We start from the raw sequence: 16,893 nt of genomic DNA on the forward strand, positions 1-16,893 counted from the left end.
CATCAATCGGTTGCTTTCTGTATGCTCCCTGGCTGGAGGTCGAACCCACAACCCAGGTGTGGCCCTGACCAGGAATCTAATCGAACCAGTAACATTTTGGTGCATGGGATGATGCTCAAGCAACTGAGTCACTCCATCCAGGCTCGCCTTCAAGTTTAAATGATAGTTTTTCTGGATAGAGTAGTTTGGGTTGTAGGTCCTTGCTTTTCATTGCTTTAAATATTTTGTGCCAATGCCTTCTGGCCTGAAATGTTTCTATTGTTAAATCAGCTGACAGCTTTGTGGGAGCTCCCTTGTAGGTAACTAACTACTTTTCTCTTGCTGCTTTTAAGATTCTCTCTTTGTCTTTTACCTTTGGCCTTTTAATTATGATGTGTTTTGGTGTTGACCCGTTTGGGTTCATCTTGTTTGGTTCTTTGTGAGCTTCTTGGACTTTTACATTTATTTCCTTTCCCAGGTTAGAAAAGATTTTAGTCATTATTTCTTCAAATAGGTTCTCAATTTTTTGCTCTCCCTCTTTTCCTTCTAGTATGCCTATGATACAAATGTTGTTAGCTCTTAATGTTGTTCTACAACATTATCCTCAAACTATCCTTACTTTTTTAAATTGTTTTTTCTGCTCTGATTGAGTATTTTCTACCTTGTCTTCAAAATTGCCTGTTTGATCCTCTGCTTCATCTAATCTGCTGATTCCTTTTAGTATTTTGTTTATGTCAGTTACTGTTGAAGTTCTCACTAAGCGACCTTATAACCATTGTTTTGAACTCTGTGTCTAGCACTTACTTGCCTCCATTCATTTCATTCTTTTTCTGGAGATTCCCCTGTTCTTTCACTTAGACATATTGCTTTTGTCTCCTCGTTTTGGCTGCCTATCTATGTTTGCTTTTATATATTAGGTAGGCCTGTTATGTCTCCTAGTCTTGGCAGGGTGTCCTTATATAGTGGGTGTCCTATGGGGCCCAATGGCATAGGCACCCTGTTCACCTGAGCCTGGTGCTGCAGGAGTGTCCCTTTGGTGGATTGTGTGTCCCCTCCTGTGGTAGTTGAGATCTGATTGCTGTTGGCATGCCAGAGGGTGGGTTTGACCCTCAGGCTGACTGGCTGTGAGAATTGACCACAACCACAGTATATGAGCTGCTGTGAGGGATTCACTGAGTGGGATTCACTGAGCCCACCCTAGTGGGCACTGGTGCCTACCAAGACCACCCTTTGGATGTGCTCCGTGTGGAGCTCATTGTGCTTTGTTACGGTCTAAAGGTGGCCACCAGGTGTGTTGGCTCTGGGGCTTCTAGTCAGGGGCCACTGCCTGTGGCCCACCCAGGGCTACCTGGTAGGAGCTATAAAGCAATTGGTTGGTAGCTGCCTGTGCGGAACCTGGAGGCAAGTGGGAGAAGCCACACTGCAAACTGAGGTTGGCCACCACCAGTACCAGGCCGGAGATGCCTCAGCAAAAGGCACTGGGCCCCCAAGGCCCGCAGCCACCTTCTGGCTGCCTGTAATGCTCAGTCACTGAAAGAGCCACAGGCAGTATGAGAGTTGGTGAGGTGGTGTCTCAGGGAGTCACCAGGGTGGGACACCAGTCCTGCCTTTTCATAAGGGCTACTGCCAGGGCCATCCCCAGGCAGTACCATCCACATTGCAGCCTATATAAATGGCACCCACTGAAAGCCCCCAGGGCGTACCATTGGGGCAGCTTTGCCCTAGCACCCATGCTCCTCAAAGCAGGAGGAAGGATCTTCTTTTTGTTGTTGTTAATCCTCACTCGATATTTTTCCATTGATTTTTAGGGTAAGTGGGAGAGAGGGAAAGATAGAGAGAAACATCAATGTGAGAGAAACACATCAATTGGTTGCCTCCTGCATGCTCCCCAACCAGGGCTGGGGAGGAGCCTGCAGCCGAGGGATGTGTCCTTGACCGGAATCAAACACAGGACCCTTTGGTCCACAGGCCAGCGTTCTACCCACTGAGCCAAACCGGCCAGGGCAAGGAAAGATCTTCTTAAAATGTAAATCCTATCAGGTCTCTGCCTGATAAAAAGCTTCACTTGCCTTCTGACTCCCTACCTTCAGCCTCATCTTTCTAGCACCATCCTCTCCCAGCCTGGCCTGCTTCAGTTTCCTGGGCCCTTTCCGACACTGGCCCTTCATGCAGTTTGCTCCTTCTCCCCAGAATGTACTCGCCCCAATTGTCACGTGACTCACATCCCCTCATTCTTTAGGTTTCAGGTTCAGTGACTTCTTCAGAGTCACTGCCTTTGGCCACCACCCATTCCCCAGTTATTCTTCATCTCAGTCCCATGGTTGTCTTTATAGCTCATGTCATAGTCTACGAGTCAGGAGGGAGCTCCCTTAAAGAAATGACCCTTAAGCTGAGACTAAAAGGGATGGTGGGGAGTCACTTCCGAACCACGTGAATTTCTGAGTAACCCAAAGGTGCAGGGCTGGCTTCAGAGTAGAGGACAAGATCCCATAGATTCAATGAGATTTCCGCTCCTTTTGAGATGAAGACAGCCTGCAACAGTCCAGGAGTTTTTCTTCTCTGTTTGCGAAGCGTGCAGAGGGACTTTTCACAAGACCGGACAGGTGGGAGAGAGAGTTTGCACCTTCCAGAGGACAGGTGTGTGGTTCAGCATCTCATCCAAGCTTACCTGAGGCTTCAGCCACCACCTGAAAAACTGGAAGTCTTGGTCCTGATGCTGATATCAGACTGTGCTCTAATTCAAGGGACATCACAGAGGATCCTGAATAAATGGCCAGCCCCACAGTAATAAAAATGATATGTACTTTACAATATCCCCATCTTATTCATAATAAGATTTCTCCCAAGTTATTTGTATTGTCTTATAAGCTTAATAAACTTATATCATTCATGTATATAATTTGCATACAGCTTTTGTATGTAGATTCCCCCCCCCAAAAAAAAGCCAAAAATTATACTTCCTAATCATTTTTACTGTGACACAGTTTGAATGTTTTGTCCCATTTTATTGATAAGAAAATGAAGACACAAAGAATAGCAAAATTGAAAATGTGAGAAAGTCCAATAAGAGACAGAAAGGTTGTCTGCCTGGCATGGGAATCATTCTGAGCCTGGAGGAATTCTGGCTCATAATCACAGTTCACAAAATTATACATGTTTAAATAAATTTCAGAAGTGGGGAAGAGCTTACGGTTCAACATGGCAGCCAGAGTACCTCCCACGCCCTGCTCCTTCCAACGGCTTGGCAGAGAAGACGCACCCCAGAAATGCACTCTGTAATGGCTTAGCGAGAGAGGGGAAATTCAAGACAATAAAGGAACATAATGTTTCTGGCAACAAGTAAAAGAGCAACTAGAAACTCCAGGCTTAAAAATTACAAGGAAATCGTGGTCTAAAATATGAAAGTAATTAAATGTGGCATGATTATAAGCAACTGATGTAAAACTATAAAAATCTTTTCACCTAATGCTTTTGACCTTCTTATTTGAGTGAGCCAAGGGCTGTGACTTTAAGCCTGTGAAAAAGAAAACGTAATCCTAGCACAACCCTTGGTCCAGGCGTGGGTGATAATTACATCATTGTAATAGCAAGAGCGCTGATGTGTATTCAACTTTCAGTGTCAACCTATTGGCAAGGAACAACTTAACCGTCTTTGAAGAACAGAATGTAGCTGTTAACCATCTTGGCAATGTGAGATACAAGGGTGGGCGCCAGAAAAGGGGAGAGAGAAGGTCAAGTTGAGGCAGAAGGAGAAACAAAAGGAAACACTAATGTCCTAATCACACAAAGGATGTAGGGAAATAACATTGATAAAATAAATGGTAGGATAGAAATAGCCCTTAAACCATATTATATAAAGTTACAAAAGTAATTTTTCAAGAACTAAAAACAAATGTACCAGCCACTGGGAGAAGGATAGAGGGATTATGTTCATGTACCCAAACTCTCATCTTTCATAGAAAAGAAAAAATAAAAATTGCCTGCAGTAGACAAACAAACAAAAAATAGAGCTGGATGTATAGAATCTAGAATTTTGGTGGCAATGAAGAGAAACAGTTTAAAGGAAGCTGCCCCTGGAGAGAAGATACAGGGGAGGTGAAAGTTTGTTGCTTTTTGTCGATAGTGCTTCTGTATTATAGAACGTGTTACCATGCATATCTTGATAAAAAAAAAAAATTTTAATTTTAATAGATAAAATTCTGGAAATAGGTTCTCTAAATCAATGCCAATGTTATGACTGTGCCTTCTGGTGGTGTTTAGAAAAGCAGACCTGATTTAACCGTGCCCTGGGGAGCAATGGTGTCCTCCTCAATTCAATTCTGCAAACAGTTATTGAGAAAATAGATTCTCTGCGACAGGACCTCTGCTAAGCCATGAAAAGGATAAAAAGATAAATTAGACATGGTTCCTGCTTCCAGCAGCTTACAGGAAAGGAAGAGAAAGACATGAATGCACAAGATAAGGCAGAACTACTAAAGGCATATAGTTCCATCAGAACCAGTCAGGGGAGAAGGGAGGCTGGCCATGGGGTTTAATCTGAGGCAGCGAGGAAGCGTGGCTGACGCTGTCAGTGCCCCACACTCTTAGCTCTCCCTCTGTGCCAGTGCATACGGAGAGCGTCCCACTGCAAACACCTGCAATGCTCCGTTCACGTCAGGGTGAAGAGGACCTCAACAGAAATACCATTGTCTTGAGTAGCCCTGGACCATGGCATCTCATGACCATCGGCAGGTTTATTTATTTCCTGTCCTTTTAAATAAAGTAACTTCTGAGTTGTAGCCGTGAAATATGGGTAAAATTTGGGCAAGCAATGATCAGGCAGAAGGTCATTGCAAACAGAAAGCATAGCAGAGACGGGAAAGGCAAGCACAGGGTGTTTCTCTGTGGAATTTCCCATGGCCTCTGAACTTCTCTCTTGAAGAATTCATCTCTCACTCATAATTATTTCATTTATGTCTGTCTTCCCTACTTGGGAAGCTAATGAAACTAAGAATTCACTTATTTATTAATTGCATCTCTCATAATACCCAACATCTAGGTCCTAGATTCTAGGAGATGTTCAACAAGTTGATGAAATGAGAAATCCCAAAATGAGCAGAGGAGACAGGATGGCAGCTCAGCGCATGGCCTGCTCTTTGCCCTGACAGCTCTCTCCCTACCTGGCATCTTCTAAGAGGCCCCTCCTCTGTGAACTTTTGTCTTTAGTAATCTCTCCTTGCAACAACCCTTTCTCCTCACAGGTTTCTATTTGCACTGCATCCATTTGTTGCTTCTACCCGTCTCTTCACATTTCATGTACCAGACTCTCCTTGAATTCTGGGCTCACCTGTTATCTGGACTCAGATTTGCCCATTTGATTAAAAACATATTAATTGAGTGCTTATTGTGTACCAGGCACTGAAACATAATGATGAATAACATAGACATAATGTCTGCCCTCTCTGGACTTACATTACCCTGCAGTAAGCAGATAATCGTGCTCAAGAAATATTACAGACTGTGTTTGAGCGATAGGAAGGAAGGAAATGAAAAAGATGTTAGGTAGAATAATAGGCGATCTAAATTAGTCCAGTGTTGGAGGGGAAGCGAGGGAGTTAGAAAAGACTTTTCTGGGGAAGTGACATTTAAGCTGGGATCTGGAATTAAAAATAGGAGTTAGTCAGGTAAAGGGGAAATATTGGCTAGATAAGGCTGGAGAAATTGGGCCAAATCATTAAATCATTCAGAGCCTTGAGGACTATATTAAGTTTTTCTGTAGTAATAAAAGTCAATGGCCTACAGCAGCATTCTATTTTACACTCATGTTATATGTCCGTCATGGGTCTTGTCTCCACGTTGTCTTCATGCCTGATGGATCAGCCTTCATCTGGGCCAATGCCAATCTTATACGGGAGGGAAAAGAGAGAAATGAGGAGCCATATATCTCAGTACTTCTGCTTAGAAATAACACACATCACTTTGGCCCACATTCCGTTAGCTTTTGTGTTCAACAAAATAGGAAAATATAATCCTCCTGCATGGGGGGGGATGGGAGGAGGGGTCCCTGCAAGTCACATGATTAAGCCCAACATCAGAAAGGCCAGGAAGTAGAATCCTCTGCTAGGGAGGGAAAGTAAATATTTTGAGCTTACAATTCCCTACATTTGCTTATCCTAAGACTACTAAAAAGCCATTAAAGCCTTTAGCAGTGATAAGAGTCATACTTTTTAATATATTTTTATTGATTGTAGAAAGAGAGGAAGGGAAAGGGATAGAGAAATGGAGACATCAATGAGAGAGAGAGACATCCGTTGGCTGCTTCTTACATGCCCCCTACCGGGCATGTGCCCGAACCAGGAGTCCAATCAGGGACCTCTTGGTTCATGGGTCAGTGCTCCACCACTGAGCCACACTGGCCAAGCAAGAGTCATAATTCTTAATAGGCTGCTCTGGCTACAATACGGAGAATGGTTTAAAGAAAGTCACAAGGGGATGCTGGTTAGTTTTCATGTGGTAAAGGTGAGAGAAAATGGTGAATTGGTCTAGGGTGATGGCAGTGGAAATAGAAGGGAATAGAAGATCTAGTCATTTGTTGGGTATGGATAGTGAGGAAGAGAGAGGAATAAAAAAATGATGCCCAGATTTGATTCTCTATCCTCACATCACAATTCCCCACTCATTCCAGGCCACCCTCTTTCTCACTTCATCTCATCACACAGGCCCTGTGTCCCCTCACTTCATGTCATCACACAGGCCCTGTGTCCCCTCACTTCATGTCATCACACAGGCCCTGTGTCCCCTCACTTCATGTCATCACACAGGCACTGTGTCCCCTCACTTCATCTCATCACATGGGCACTGTGTCCCCTCACTTCATCTCATCACATGGGCACTGTGTCCCCTCACTTCATGTCATCACACAGGCACTGTGTCCCCTCACTTCATGTCATCACACAGGCACTGTGTCCCCTCACTTCATGTCATCACACAGGCACTGTGTCCCCTCACTTCATCTCATCACACAGGCACTGTGTCCCCTCACTTCATGTCATCACACAGGCACTGTGTCCCCTCACTTCATCTCATCACATGGGCACTGTGTCCCCTCACTTCATGTCATCACACAGGCACTGTGTCCCCTCACTTCATCTCATCACACAGGCCCTGTGTCCCCTCACTTCATGTCATCACACAGGCACTGTGTCCCCTCACTTCATCTCATCACATGGGCACTGTGTCCCCTCACTTCATGTCACCACACAGGCACTGTGTCCCCTCACTTCATGTCATCACACAGGCACTGTGTCCCCTCACTTCATCTCATCACATGGGCACTGTGTCCCCTCACTTCATGTCACCACACAGGCACTGTGTCCCCTCACTTCATGTCATCACACAGGCACTGTGTCCCCTCACTTCATGTCATCACACAGGCCCTGTGTCACCTCACTTCATGTCATCACACAGGCCCTGTGTCCCCTCACTTCATGTCATCACACAGGCCCTGTGTCCCCTCACTTCATGTCACCACACAGGCACTGTGTCCCCTCACTTCATCTCATCACACAGGCCCTGTGTCCCCTCACTTCATCTCATCACACAGGCCCTGTGTCCCCTCACTTCATGCATCACACAGGCCCTGTGTCCCTCACTTCATGCATCACACAGGCCCTGTGTCCCTCACTTCATGCATCACACAGGCCCTGTGTCCCCTCACTTCATCTCATCACACAGGCACTGTGTCCCCTCACTTCATGTCATCACACAGGCCCTGTGTCCCCTCACTTCATGTCATCACACAGGCCCTGTGTCCCTCACTTCATGTCATCACACAGGCACTGTGTCCCCTCACTTCATGTCACTACTCAGACACTGTGTCCCTCACTTCATGCATCGCACAGGCACTGTGTCCCCTTACTTTATCTCATCACACAGGCCCTGTGTAACCTCACTTTATCCCAAGAAGGGTGAGTACAGTACAGGAAGATATTTTGAAGGACAGAGAAACCACATTCACACAACTTTATTACAGTATATTACAATATCATTTTATTTCATTATTAGTTATTATTAATCTCCCACTGTGCATAATTTATAAATTAGACTTTATCATAGGTGTGTATATACAGGAAATAGCATAGTAGAATGATAGGGCCAAGGACACATAAGAAGAATAGAGCCCCAGTTGTTTAATGATGACTCACCTTACCAACTATAGGTGAGCGGCTTTCTTCTGAGCCCTGGGAAACTGGAGAATGTACTGCAAGTAGAAAACAGGGCTGTGAAAAGATAAGAGACACCTTGGAGCCCTGATGGGTCCATTGCTCAGAAAAGAAAATACATTTTGAAGGATTTTTATTTTAATAGTTTTTAAATATATTTTTATTGATTTTTTTAGAGAGAGAGGAAGGGAGAGGGATAGAGAGATAGCTACATTGATGAAAGAAAAACATCGATTGACTGCCTCCTGGAACCCCCTTCCCCCACACTGGGGATCAAGCCTGCAACCCGGGCATGTGCCCTGACTGGGAATCGAACCAGTGGCCTTTTGGTTCATAGGTCAATGCTCAACCACTGAGCCACACCAGCCGGGCAAAAGAAAATACATTTTGGGAACAGACAGAGGACAGGAGACACTTTGATCTGGTTGCTGTGCCTGGACCCTAACCCCCTTTGGAAATTTGCCTCAGGAATGCTGACCATTCTCCAGTCCCAGGAACTGACGGAACTGGGTTTTAACACCATTGAAAATTAACTACCTTGTTATCGGACTTCAAAATACTGGAAGGAGACACACGGACCACGGACCCTGCAGCCGTTATCCTGCTCCCCTTCCCCTTCCCATGCAGCCTCTCTTTCGTATGCCTATCTAATCAGCCGGCTAGTAGGAGGGGCCAGCAGATTTTCATGAATGACCCACTGCTCTCGCATCCCGTCAACATTATTGGAGTAAACACTCATATAATTCAATGCTGTCTCTGCTTAACTGGCTCAAGTAGGGACAGGCAGCCCTGACCCATTAGTTGTCCAGCTTCAGATATAGGGTTTGGTGCCATAGGAGGCTTCAGGCCTCCACTGGGGCCTTGGCAGGTACCCTCCCGCAGGTAACAGGGGCCGACTGTATTATGAGGCTCCCGCATGACGCTGTAACAGTGGGTATAAGAACTTTGCTCTGAACCACGGATTGGCAAACTATAAGTCACAGGCAATCCAGCCGCTGTCTGATTTTGTAAAGCAAGCTTTATGGGGACACAGCCACACTCATCCAGGTACATTTGTCCGTGGCTGCTTCCATGCTAAGGTGGCGGCGCTGAGTAGCTGAGACAGAACCTGTCCGGCCCAGAAACCCAAAGGTTGCCCAAGACCCTTGTTTCACCACAGCACCCACATCATTGAGCTTGGCACGTGGCAAGCCCTTGGACAAGTATTTGTCCATCTTAATCTCTCCTTCCTTTCTTTTCTCTCTCTCTCTCTCTCCCTCTTCCCTAAAAACATATGCCAAGATTCTCTTTCTTGGCTTAGCATTCTGTTCAATAGAATCCTTTCAGGGGTGTCTTGGGGACAGGGCCCTGGGCGGAATGTCTCCCCAGCTTCAGGACCCTCAGCAAAATGGGGCTCCTTTTCCCTTTCCGCAGGTGAGTAGCTGCGAGTGAAGGTTGTGCTCTGCTTCTGCAACAAGCAGTGGCCTCTGGGAGACTTGCCATCCTCCATTTCATTACCACTGACACGGCCAGATTGTTTCCCTGGGCGTCACGCCATCTCAGCTGGGAACGCCTCTCACCACGGAGGGTGTGCATGGTCTCTGCTACCACCGGGCCCACTCCACCCTCAAGAAAATAAAGAGACACTTTATTCTCAGTCTTCCTCTCTCCCTCTCACCCATCTCATTTTCTCAAATAAGTGTTTCCGCACATTTGGCCCCAGGTTACCTCAAAACAATGAGCACATTTGGCCCCAGGTTACCTCAAAACAATGAGCCCTTCAGTTTTCAGCCTGTGGAGAGATACCAAGGAGACAGCGGTGAATTTACAACACGGTGTTGTCCCTGCGGCAGGTCTTTCCAAGCCTTGGCGGGGATGGGATGCGGGACCAGGGCTGGGAAGAAGACTAAGAGCAGAGCCTCTGGGGAAGAAGCTGGTGAGAATCGGGTTACAATCTTCCAAGGTCACTCTCCCAGGAGGTCAAACAGCCCCTGTGAACGCAAGGCGGGACTTTATTCCTGTTAACCCCTCCGGGCGAGCCCACACCTCCTTCTTGGAGTGCTCCCAGGCTCTTGCGCAGTCAGTCCTTATGCAGCATCGTTTGGCTTCCACACAACAGGCCCCGTTTCCTCCTCTCGTGTCTACTTCCCCAGCGGTGCTCAGAGGGGAGAAGTCAGAGGCGGGGGCTGGAATCAGGCGACACTGCCAAGTCCATGGAATGCAGCCCATCTCCAGGCTGCGTAGCTCTAGGACAGGGGTGGGCAAACTTTTTGACTCGAGGGCCACAATGGGTTTTTTAACTGGACCGGAGGGCCGGAACAAAAGCATAGATGGAGTATTTGTGTGAACTAATATAAATTCAAAGTAAACATCATTACATAATAGGGTACTTTTTTTATTTTTTAGTTTTATTCATTTCAAATGGGCGGATCCGGCCCGCAGGCCGTAGTTTGCCCACAGCTGCTCTAGGACCATAGAACTTTAGTGCCATGCTCATTTCCTAAGGGGGAAACAAAGGCCCAGGGAGGGGCAGGCACTCATGTGGCTGTGATTTCCAACAGCCTATTCATCGCCCCTGAATCACTAGTAAATCTAACGCATCAGGAGAAAACCCTTGGTTCCTCTCCATTTCCCCAACTCCTTCCTCCCATGTAAATAGACAGCTCAGCATCCACCTGCCAGGTGCTCCAGCCACAGCCTGAGGGTCTCCCTGATGCCTCTCTTCATCCAGGCCCCACGTCCAGGCCATCAGCAAGCCTGGCCACCTCTGCCTCCCGAATCCTCCCATTTCTCCCCATCTTCACCATCATGCCTCTAAACCAAGGCACCATCTCTTTTCACCGGGAATGCCTATGGTACCACTAAGGAAAATTAAAACGAAAACAACTCATTATTCTCTCTGATTCTACTCTGGATCCCTTCCAGCGTACTTCCCGTTCACAGTCATAGTTGACTTCGGAAATATAAATCCCTCCAAACACTCCACTGCCTCCAAGCATCTCATGGGTTCTCTTTCACTCAGAATAAAATCCCATCTCTTCTCCTTGGCCCACAAAGCCAGTCTTGTGTCTGAAGATCAGGGTCTTTCAGCCTTGGTGCTGTGGGCATTTAGGCTGGATAATTATTTCGATGGGGTCTTTCCCTGGGCGTTGTCAGATGTTTGGCATCATCCCTGGTCTCTACCCACTGTTAGGGTTAATGTAAGGTTTAATCTGAGATGTGAGATTTAATCTGACCAAAGCCAATAAATTGACCAAGACAAGCAGGGTAAGAGCGAAATATCGCGTTTATTGGAAGCTCTCGGGTGAGGTCCCACGGTCTGGAGGTGCAGGCCGGGGGAGTCACACCCGCCTGTGCCTGGCAGAGATATTTTATGCTGCTGTTGGACCAATCAGGTTTATCTGAGGTAGCTTGTGGTGGGTGATTGATGAGCGGGAAGTTGGTGCAGCTGCACCCTGGCCATCTTGAGAAGTCTCCGGTGGTTATTTATTGGCCATCAGCACAACAGGATGCTCTGGTGGGTCCCAGGATGGCAGCTATTGTCCAGCAGGATGTGGCTCGGCAGTTCTGGGTTGTTTTGTCCAACTCAGCTGGTGGGATCAGGAAAGACCCTATTTTCCCAGGCCCAGACCTTACACCCACTAGATGCCAGTGGTACCCTCACCTCAAGCAGAGACCCTGCCTCTCAATCCAAACTCTTCAAATGCATCTGAAGCTACCACCAACCTCCAAGCCCTGCCCTGGTCCAATATGATCTAACCCCACTCTCCTACTTTCAAGTTTGTCCCCAAGTTCACACCTACTGCTCCTGTGCCTGGAATGTTCTCCCAGAAGGTTGGTTCCTTCCATCATCCAGGTCTCCACTGAAATTGTCACCTCCTCAGAAAAGTCCTTCCAGCCACCCTGCCTAAGCAGCCCCTGTTCACTCCCCCCCCCCCTCAATCCAGCCCTCAGTATCTCCTTAGCACCTGGAAGTGTCACATTCATTTATTTGTTTACATTTAGGGTCCTTACTTGGATTATAAGCTCTATGAGAACTTGTCCATCCTGCTCTCTGCTGGCTCCTTGGGGCCTAGTTAAGGACTTTAAATAGTAGGCGTTCAGTACTAGTAAGGAGTTGTTGAAGAAGGACTGTATGAATGGAGAAACCAGATGAGAACTCGTATCCATGAAGGCTTTATTAAAAAAAAAAAATACGTTTTTATTGATTTCAGAGAGGAAGGGAGAGGGAGGGAGACATAGAAACATCAATGATGAGAGAGAATCATTGATCAGCTGCCTCCTGCATGCCCCCTACTGGGGGTCAAGCCCACAACTTGGGCATGTGCCCTTGATCGGAACTGAACCCTCGACCCTTCAGTCTGCAGGCTGATGCTCTATCCACTGAGCCAAACCAGCTAGGGCCCCATGGGGGTTTTATACAGGATTCCTTCCAAGGCCCCAAACACAATGGGAACCATTTCAAGGGAGTTATTGTCTATCATGAGATGCTACCACTGGTTAAGGATACAGACTTTCTGGGTTCAAGTCACAGCTCTGCCACACATCAGCTCTGTGGCCTGGGGCAAGGTGCTAAACTCTCCGCCCAACAGCTCTATTATCAGGCGTAGTGACGGTGTCTTTCTTTGGGGTTGTTGCAAGGATTGAGATAATAAAGATAAAACAGAGAGGAATTTTATATTTCAATATAAAAACACTTAAAGGACCATGTGTGTGTTGTTTGTTGTTGTTATGGTATTGAAGGGAACCAAAATGTCGCCACCCTTTGGGGGATATTGATTTAAAGTTGTTTATCCTATATAATAAAGAGCTAATATGTTCATTAGACCACACTGCAGAATGACCTTCCAGGACGACCTTCCGGAATGACCAGTGGGCAGGGGTCGGGGACAAGAGGCAGCGGGAGCTGCTGTGAGGGCCAAGCCCCTTGCACGAATTTCGTGCATTGGGCCTCTAGTTAAGAAATAAAACTCCCAAGAGATGCAGGCAGAGAAACCTGCGTTAGGAAGGGCGCCTTGGCCGTAAGCATCTTCGCCCTCGCAGGAAGACTCCAAGCCTGTTAGCAAAATACCCCCTGTGCCTGTTGTTTGAGGCACCTGGCAAGAATTTTCCTGCCATACATGTTCCACTCTCCCTCAACTCCCTGGAAGTCACCCATTCTCACTTCTGAAATCTAATACCCCACCCCTCCCTTTTCTTTTTTGTCCAAAAATGTCTTATATACCCAATGTTGCCTCTCTGTGTCTGGAACAGCCGTGGGCAAACTACGGCCCGCGGGCCAGATCCGGCCCGTTTGAAATGAATAAAATTAAAAAGAAAAAAAGACCGTACCTTTTTATGTAATGATGTTTACTTTGAATTTATATTAGTTCACACAAACACTCCATCCATGCTTTTGTTCCGGCTCTCCGGTCCAATTTAAGAACCCATTGTGGCCCTCAAGTCAAAAAGTTTGCCCACCCCTGGTTTGGAATGTTCATACTTATGTGAATTCCCCGTGTGCATATATTTAACCATTTTTTTCCTGTGAATCTGATTATTAGCCCAGCTAGAAGGACTTAGAAGGTGGGAAGAAAAGTATTCATACATCTTAGCCCCACAGAATGTACCATGATCAAGAACTTTTCAGGGGAAGGTGACAACCACTGCAAGTGACACAATTCCAGTGCCACCTCCTCTGCAGTCCACCCTAAGAAAGGAACAGCAGACTCACAGAACTTTCTGTCAGGGACCTTTTCTCCCTAAAGCTATTTCCCTCCAGTTAAAATAAATCTGATTTTATCTTGGGCCCAAGCAGAGAACTACTTAAGTAGTAGTAACCTTTAATAGCCAAGAACAATGTAATTGTCAGTTCTGTTCTCCAGGATAAAGAATCCGAATGCCTTGACTGCCTCCTTGCTTGCCCCATTTTCTGATCTTTTACATTCATTGTTCTCAGTTTGGAAACAGATCCAAATGAAGAAGGAGGAGAGCTGCTGTTGTCATAGCAACTGCGAAGTGACAGACACCCCGGTTTGGATGAAATAAGAAAAGTTGAATTGTTGTGGGGGGGTTTTCATTTTTCTTTCTGATTGAAAACATTCCACTGCTTTGAAAAGGAGATGCGTGGCTAACACTGTCATTCTTAGACACTGCCTATTGATTGCCCCTTCACCCCCTCAGTGGAAAGGGGGACTGTCAAAGCATGATGAAAGAAGGTTGGCAACACCTCCATTGAAAAGCATCCCCAATTCATCACCACTTTTAAGGCTTAGTTTTGTATTCATCCAACGAAGTACACAGCCTCTCTCCCTAGTTCCTCTCTTGGTTTGCATTACAAACAGTTGGGTAGCTGCCTACTCTCAAGCTAATCTAATAAACTGCTAAAGATCAGGGATGGTGTTTATTACTTCTATTAAAAAAAAAATCTTTTTTAATTATACAAATAAAACAGCATTATATGATAACTCAATCTCCGTATAAAACCCCTTCATATCACCACTAATTCTGCAGCACATAACACACACATGATTTTTGTTGACATAAACACAATTATATGTACTGTTCTCAGAGTTGCCTTATTCACATCCTGTGACACTGATACCAATATTATGGCACCTGCTCCCTTTCATTTTATCATTTGCATAGTATATCTTTTCCAACACTTTATTTTTAAATTGGTTTATCTCTTTTATTAAAGATTTTTTATTGATTTTTAGAGAGAGGGGGAGAGAGAGCGAGAAACATCAATGTGAGAAAAACATTGACTGGCTGCCTCCTGCGCACCCCCTACTGGGAATCGAGCACACGAACCACCAGGCATATGCCCTGATCAACAATCAAACCAGCAACCTTTCAGTGCCTGGGACAATGCCCAACAAACTGAGCCAAACCGGCCAGAGCAGATTGGTTTATCTCTCACAAATATATGTATATAATGTGGGGTTTTTTAACCCAGCTAAGTAGCAATTTAATAATATGATTAAAAGCATGGCCTTAATTATCAAAGAGCCCTGGTTTAAGCCCTGTTTCTGCTCTGTAAGTAAATGGCTAATTTCTCTTAAGCTTCAGTTTTCTCCTCTGTAACAGGAGAGTAAAATTAGAACCCACCTTGCGGAGGTTAAGTTATCTATTTATAAAATTATCTATAAATAAATTATCTATTTGCAGCTTTTAATAAAAATATCTATTTATAGTGCTTAGTACAATGCTAAAACATAGCTAATATGCACTAAGTGGTAGCTATAGTTTCTGCCTTCTTATGGAGAAGTTTAATTCATGCACTTGGAATCTGAATACTAATACTTGAGTTCATTTTTGCCACCATATTTCATGTCTTCTATGGTCATAGTTTCTTGGTTTCTTTTTTCCATTTCTTTCTTTAATTTTCTGGAAATTGATGGTTTTCTTGGTTCAACTTATTTTTCTAGTTGTTTTGGAAATATAGGTGTCTCAACGAAATGTATACACACACTTTGAATAACTATAAAGGCGGTGTTTTTTAAATTCATTTAATTTTCAAAATTGAACTATCAGCTGTTAAACTATGTATATATTTTTTGGGACACCCTGTATATAGATGTGAAGAGATGATAGATAGATAGATAGATAGATAGATAGATAGATAGATAGATAGATATAAAGAAATTCTCTTTTCTCTCTACAGTGGTAGTTAATATCCATATTCTCCTTATGAACTTAAATAAGTCTCTTGGCATGCTTTCACTTCTCTCCCCAGACCCCCACGCCCACATCCTATGTTGACAGAAGCTGGGGAGTTTATTCCAAATTGCTCCCTCTTTTTAAATTATGCATCAAAATTCCTTACCCTTAACCATATCATTAAATGGTTTGTTGTGTCATCACTGTGCTTTTTTCAAGTCCCAGATCTTCCTTTTTCTTTGATTTTGCTTTTTCATCTTCCTGGAGCACATCCTTAAATAATACTTTCGAAGAAGGGCTCTGCGTGACTAAATTCCAAAATACTGTATATATAAACACATCTTTATCATTCCCTTGCTTGACTGATACTTCAATTGAATAGAGAATTTCAGGTGTATACTTTTCTCTCAGAATTTTGAACTCTGTTTTCTCCAAGGATCCACGGTTGCCACTGATACAAATCTGATGCTCTTTGCTTTCTTGGAACCCTGTTTCTTCCCTCTGGAAGTTTCAAAAATTTACTCTTTATCCTTGTGGTGCTAGAATATATCTAAGGTGTCACCGTGGTTTATTTAAATGAATACTGATCAGCAATCTGTGTATCCATCTTCAGCTCTAGGAAATTTTATTATTTCTGTTCTCTATTATCTCCCTTTGGAATATCTATTAGATTCATTTTATAACCTAAAGACCTATCCTCCCTGCCTTTCACACTTTACATGTCTTTGCCATGTTACTCTGCAGCCTGGAAGAGCCCACACTTTCCGTTTGCTAATTCAGACCACCTATTGGGTGGGTTTCGTTCCGCATCATCCTTCAGCATTGGAGGCCTCTGGTTTCCCATTTCTAGCAGCTCTTTATGTTTGTGGTGACTCCTGCATCTGTCTAAGGAACTGATGCTAATCCCAACACCTCCTTCCTTCTCCTCCATGCTTTCTCGGGAGTGTTTGTGTTTGCTGAGCTTGGGACCTCACTTAGCATACTGGTTTTTCTCAAATGGTTGCTGATTTTTTTTTCTTGTGTTTTTAGATGAGTGTTTTTAAACACTCGCGACCCCTGAAAATACATCCTGCATATCAGATATTTACATTAC

This window comes from Myotis myotis, unplaced genomic scaffold (assembly GCF_014108235.1).
Source record: "Myotis myotis isolate mMyoMyo1 unplaced genomic scaffold, mMyoMyo1.p scaffold_m19_p_5, whole genome shotgun sequence".
NCBI lineage: Eukaryota > Metazoa > Chordata > Mammalia > Chiroptera > Vespertilionidae > Myotis > Myotis myotis.